The sequence below is a fragment of the Gallinula chloropus genome, assembly GCF_964237585.1.
Source record: "Gallinula chloropus genome assembly, chromosome: 4".
Classification (NCBI taxonomy): Eukaryota; Metazoa; Chordata; class Aves; order Gruiformes; family Rallidae; genus Gallinula; species Gallinula chloropus.
Window position 1 is genome coordinate 78,878,054 of NC_140088.1, and position 6,891 is coordinate 78,884,944.

Consider the following 6,891-nt stretch of genomic DNA (forward strand, 5'->3'; position numbering starts at 1 on the left):
GTTTCTCCCAGCCCAGCTCTCCAGCCTGTCAAGGTCTCGCTGGATGGCAGTGCAGTGTTCCTGCGTGTCAGCCAATCTTCCCAGCTTTGTATCATCGGCGTACTTACTGAGGGTGGATGCTATACCCTCATCAAGATCGTCAGTGAAGATATTAAACAGGACTGGACCCAACACCGAGCCCTGGGGAACACCGCTAGTCACAGGCCTCCATTCAGATTCTACTCCACTGATCACGACCCTCTGAGCCCGGTCCGACAGCCAGTTTTCAACCCACCTCACTGTCCACTCATCTAACCCTTGTTCCCTCAGCTTCTCTATCAGGATGTCGTGGGAGACAGTATCGAAAGCTTTGCTAAAGTCAAGGTAGACGACATCCACTGCTCTCCCTCCGTCCACCCAGTTGGTGATGACATCATAGAAGGCTATGAGATTGGTCGAGCACGATTTCCCCTTGGTGAATCCATGCTGACTACTCCTCATAATGTTGTATCACAAAGCAGCTCATGCATCTTCAGGATACAAAATAATTGTTCCATGCAGTCTTGTACCATCTTTTTCTCCCTGTTTGTATCTATTACATTTTCTCAGTTTATACTGCATGCAAAGTTCTGTTCTTTGTAAAGATTCTTTCATTTTAATTTCAGCTTTATGACTGACTACAGAAACTGGATAGCATTTTCTACTTCACAGGAATAAGAATTTGTAAAAGCAGCAAACTTCTTCATTATGATTTATGCAAATTCCCTTTAACACCTACAATCTGATTGCAAAATGACATTAAAATCCACTTTGTGCAGAATGGGCTATACAGATAAGACCAACCTGATGTGGCATCTTGTCCGGCTGTTTTGTCTGTAACATCTCTGAAGATGGCAAAAGAAATTATTCCTGTGTCAAAATAAAGAAAAAAAAATCCTCCATGTGAAGTAAAAACGTGCAATCCATGGGTTAAAAATCTGCAGTGCAAGATCTACTCTGATTCCAAGAATGTTTTTTGTTGGAACATTTGTCCACACTTAACACTTCATCCATCTCTGGGAATTATTAATGTTACCTTTGAACATCAGTAGTGTGTTTTCAAATACTAAACCCACTTCACAATGGTCAAGATTTTCAAAGGGCCTATTGCATACAGGTAGTAGTATCACCTCTAATGCTACTCTGTGCTGCTCGACCAGCAGCAGGTTGGGGGGGGTGGCGGGTGTTAATGTGACTGATGGAGGAAAGGACACTTTAAAACTTGGTCCCGCTTTGATCTACCCATGAGGAATTTTTCCACTGATCTCAAACCTGTATGTTGAAAAATGGCCTCTAGATAGCTGTGTTATTTTCCATGGTGCAATGGTTAAGGTTCTTTTTTCCCAAGTAAACTTCCTCACACTAACCTGGATAATACAAACATTCTGAAGGAAAACAAAGGCATTTCAGAAAAGTCTGGGCTAGAATCATTGTTTCACACAATTCTAATAGCTCTGTGTAACCATTCAAAATTAGTTTAGAGTAAATAAAAAGGGCTGCCAGACCCTAACAGTTACGACAGGCATAACATAGGATGTAAGTTTTAAACCATGAAATATCACATCCCATGTGCTGACAACAGGAGTCAGTTGGGCAGGAGCACTGAAATCCTGAATTTTTTTAAAGTTTTGAACGTAAACTTACTGGAGCAAAGCACGCCCTTCTTTTGTCTCTAGAAATGTAAACGGGACATTAGTTGTTATTTCTGTTCTATTTGACTTAGAAGTTATTTTGAAAGGAAGGCTGAATAAAAGTCAGAAGTTTGCTACTGTACTGCTGCTAATTCACTAAAGAATTAAGCAGGGATTGGAAATTTGCTAGAATTTGTTGATTTTGGCTACTCTCCAGCCAAACCCTTTTGAAAACCACCAAAGTGTTACTGCTGTTAATGCCTTTGTGATCAAACACCACAGTCTGCAGAAAACACTAGAGCTATGCTAGTTTACTCACATAATTTTATCAGGTCAAAAACTAGGAAAGAAGACTACAGTAAAACATTTCAAGGGGAATGCTGCTGTTTTTCATAAAGCTATGGATTATGAAGTTTCCCATGGCATATGGTCAGCCAAGTGTAAATTCTTTGCATCTGGGGATGTCATGTTATGTTGCAGTTCTAATCCTGGCTCATGAACCATCTGTCAGCCAGGAGAGGGAAGCTGTTCAGACAAGAACAGTTGCAGCTTTCTGGTCTTTTAAAGTTTACATACTCAGGTTTGTAGCTATACCTTGTTGTCTGCACAGACAGGTTTGCTTTATATGTGATACACATAGATTATGGAGTTCAAAACAGCTGTGTCCCACTGGAGGAATTACTGTTGTTGGACAGCTGACCACAGCAGCTCCCTAAAACTCACAAAGCAGCCATACTTTTACTATTATCTATAAATTTTCACAACACTTACTGTATATTTCTTCCTATCACCCTTGTTGTGGAACCAATTCCTTAGTGTAAATGAAGGCAGGTTTGATAGATCAGGTAGGAGTCAAGTAATTAGGTGAGAAAACCACAGCCATGAGGAAACCATTTAGGAATTGCTCAGTCACTTGAATGACTCTTTCACTGGCTTTTTCCTGTTTCCTAGACCGCTGGTGGTTACATTGTGGTCAGCCTCTCTGATGCTGATAGCTGATATTTCTGAAATAAGTTTATTAAACGACCTGCAGTTTTCTAGACTTGCATAAGGACAAGTGCCTCTGTAAAACTGTGAGTGTTTTCACATTTCATTGCCCATTTTGAATAAACTTGCTGCTCTAAGTTTATTCACCATCACACATAGTGGTAAGGCTAATCAGATACTAGAGACTTTTGGAAGATCTTGAGGCTCTTAAGTTACTGAGGGAGTACAAAAGGCTTCGGAAGCTGCAGACACAGGAGGAGAAAACCTTCAGCTAACCTCACTGCACTTCTTATCATGTCCTTAGCCACTCTCTTTGGATGTGGTTGCTCTGTATGCACAGTGGCTTCTGTGACCAGGTGATGGAGCAGACAGGGAAATCCATCCAGAAGAAAAATGGCCCAGGAAAATAAACATCTGACTGAATTATATTTCTGCTTATCATCTAGATAAGTGATTGAGATGTACCTGCACAACAGGGCATAGAGGTATGGGGAGGGAATTATCCTGGAAAGGGAAAATAAAAGGTTCTCTTCATTCTCCCTCAGTATTAGCAGTCCTTCTGGGCGTTCCAACAGTACAGGAAAAGGACCTGGTGCTTGTACTGTAGGCTGATAACAAAAAACAATGTTCAGCCCTTTAGTTATTTTTATTAAAAAAAAAAAAAAAAAGAAAAAAAATTAAACCAAAACCCAATCCCACTTCGGGAAATGTTTTCTAAAAAATGTGTCACATTTAATATTTACTCCAGGGGATTACACTCCTCATTCAAAACCATGGGAGCAAAAATCTCTTTTGCCTATGAATATGGCAAATCCCATGGCAATGTCTGATCTAAACTGTGTCAGAAGTTAAACTGCTTCTTTAAAGCCTGTAGTGATTTTAAGTGGTGGCTCAGAGAAACTGCAAGAATTGAAGAAAAATTTTGACCAAGTAAACTAAAGACAGTTAAAGTAAGAAAAAAGGAAGTATGGCTTGGCACAGAGAAGGAAACAGGAAAGGTTCCAGTCAATGTAATTGGAAAGAAATGTAAGAAGTCTTGAAAGAGATACTAGCATCATCAAACTGGGTCATTTTTTAATAGAGAAAATTCTCACACTCAAAAACTTTGTCTACTGGATCGTGCAAGCATGCAGTATTTTTGAGGATATTCATTGCTTTTCCAGATGTGTTTGTTATCCTTTGTGGTTTGGCTGAGATCAGAGAGACTAAAAGAAAGCACAGTGTGTATCAGAGATGTGGGAAAGTTTGTTCACCCTTTGCAAACTTCCCTCTGAACTGTGTCTGACTTCAAGTTACATATAATGTAATGGGAATCAAAGAATCAAGATGGTTTTATTTTCTCATATTAATTTCAGTTCAGTTCTTAGGAAATGTGAACTCTACCTTCTTGTCCCTGACTGACCTCATGTGCTTCAAGACAATGTTTCCCACTAGTAACTCCAGCTGTCCAGCTACTTAGGAAAAGAAGGAATATGTGACATGGGAGCTGTTTTTAGGAATCACTGAGACTTGATATCCTGCAGGCAGATCTGAAGTTTTCAAGGAATGGCTGGGGAAGACGACCAGAAGTACTATTTTGGGAGTCTTACTGTCAGTGAGGGTGTTTTAGAGGATTTTGTATACACACACCGTTTCTGCTTCTTCAAGTAATTAGTAAATTATTGAAAATAATTATTTAAAAAACTGTAGCTTATGTTTTTGTATCTGAGAACATTCTTGCAGCCAATTTTCTCCTGCTTGCTAGTGACCATTCTTTCATTCCTTTTGGCAAGTTCTCAAAGAGTTTAAGAAAAAATAAAGGTTACTAATGTTTTTCATGCCACTGAGTAGAGGATGATTTTCCTTTTATGTAGAATTACGTAGGATGTTTAGTCATGACTCCCCTATAGCCCTATATGACTTTGAGAGACGTATTTAGCGTGGTTTTATCTCATTGTGCCCATTCATAAAGTGAGTATAAATATGTGTATGTCAAGTAGCAGCTACAAGATTTCATTAATAAAAAAAAGTAGATGTAGTTTTGAAATATAAAAACCATGTGGTATAATTTTTGGTCAGGAGTAAAAATGTGATGAGACAGATTAGAAGAAGAGGAAGAAGAAAACAATGGATTCCAGATTTCCATTGGTAAATGAACAGATTTTCCAAGATTTATGATAACTAGTTGGAGAATTAAATGACAAGTAATTTCAGGTCAAAAGAATACTATCATACAATACTGTAATCAGGCTTTATCAACAGCACCATTTACCATGTAGCAGTTTTAAGATGAACATGAGTAATTAATTCTCAGATGTCTCTCCCCTTTGAATAATACAGAAAATGTTTCTGTTTGTATAGCTGGATAATTCCACTACAACTGTAAATACTTGAATTGTTGTGCAGGCAGTAATGCTCAGTTTTAGGTAGTAGGTTTAGAATCTACTTTTTATAGATTTGTAATTCCTCTGATGACCATTAGAGATTTGGAACAGTTACAAATATTGGCTCTTAAATGATATTTCAGCCTTTCCTCAAGGAGCATATCTGTCCTAATCTGATAAGAGCCCTTCATTACCGTGGTACTAGTAAACAATTTTTAAATCATGGTTTTCTTTCATCTGTACAGTAGAAAAATAATTATTCCAGTCCAGAGTTGATGTCTTCATTTGCATGGTATAAGTTTAGAGTTTGATAAAGGACTACCTCATTGCTTGCCTTTTTGATTTTTTTTTCTATTTCTAAGACTTTTTTTGAAGCACAACTCCCTGTACTAATTTTTTGGGCGGGGTTGACATAGTAAGGTGTGATTCAGTCATTTTCTTCTAGGCTTTCCTATCTCTGCCTTTCTTTTGCCTTTCTGAAGCATGTTCTGGAACATAGAGATGCTCCAAATGCATTTAGACAGAATAATGTCTTTTCTTTTTAATGAGGTAGCTGGGACTCTCCACCTATAAGGATACCATCAGTACCATGATCGTAGTAGTCTTGCTGAGCCAAAGTACATTCTAACTACATAAAGTAGAGCATGAATACCTATAAATTTCTCCTCTTTTGTCACTATTTCTGCAAAGCACATTGTCTCCATGGAGAGTCTTTGTAGATGAGACCAAAGAAGGTGATGCCAGATGAGGATTTCAGCAAACAGAGCGTAGCTTCATCAAAGACCACAGTGTCCCCCTGGCATGTCCCAGTCTCTCTGATGAAGGAGAGTGTTCTAGGGGATGAGGAACAAACGTGGAATATAACAGACTTGAAACAGAGCAGATGCATGGCCATGTCCATTGGCATACTCTGTGTGTGACAGCACCAGCCACACGGGGCAGCTGGCCCTTCAGAGGCCAGGGCTCTGCCTGCCTGGGAAGGTGTTCCTTGTCCTCTTCATGAGCACTGGGACTCTCTGACACTGCAGCACCAGGGACCTGGCTCCTGACTTAAGCACATGGGAAGCCACTTGTGGGCCCTCCCTAATAAATCACTTGTGTCAAACACAAGGTTTGGAAGGCACAACAGTTCATTGCCTAGGGATACCAACTTGGTTTCCTCAGGAAAAAAAAAGCCCATGGAGTTGTGCAGTGTTCTGGACTAGCTGCTGACTCTGTGCTCAAGCTGAAGAGAATAGTAAATGATCCTGAAAAACAAGAGAGTCATTTTGCATTGGTTTTTTTTTTTTTACTTGGCAGCAGTAGTAAGTGTGCACATGACAGATGCATGAATCTTGTCTCAAACGGGCTGAGAATTGTTTCTTTTAGTGAAGAAATGTGTATTTTTATTGTGCTGTAGCTAAGTGGTGGCACTTCACTCACAAAGAACTGACATGCAATGTGAGAACTAGGCCTTACAAAATCCTAGCATCATTCATTTGTCCTATCTACTGGGCATGTTCAGAATTCTGAAGAAAAACAAAAGGTATTTGATTAGGTACCTACATCTGGATTTTTGATTCTTCTTAGAAAATATGTACAAATGGTTGTAAAAGCATCCCATGCTTTTTGTAAATAAAATGTAATAAAAAACTTAAGGAATGAAAACTTGCTTTAAAAAGTGTTTAAAGTCCATCTTGGGGTGGAGTATTGGATATTCCACTATTATAAAATACAATTTCTGTGTTTATTAGTTCAGCAACTTCTTTTTGAGGCTCTGTACTGAAAAAAAAGTCTTTTTCTCACAGCTAATTATTATTTTCAGAACACACATGGTCTGAAATATTTGTAATGTATATTAATGACTCTGACATATGGAACAGATTTATTTAACTAACTTCTTAAAAGTAGTA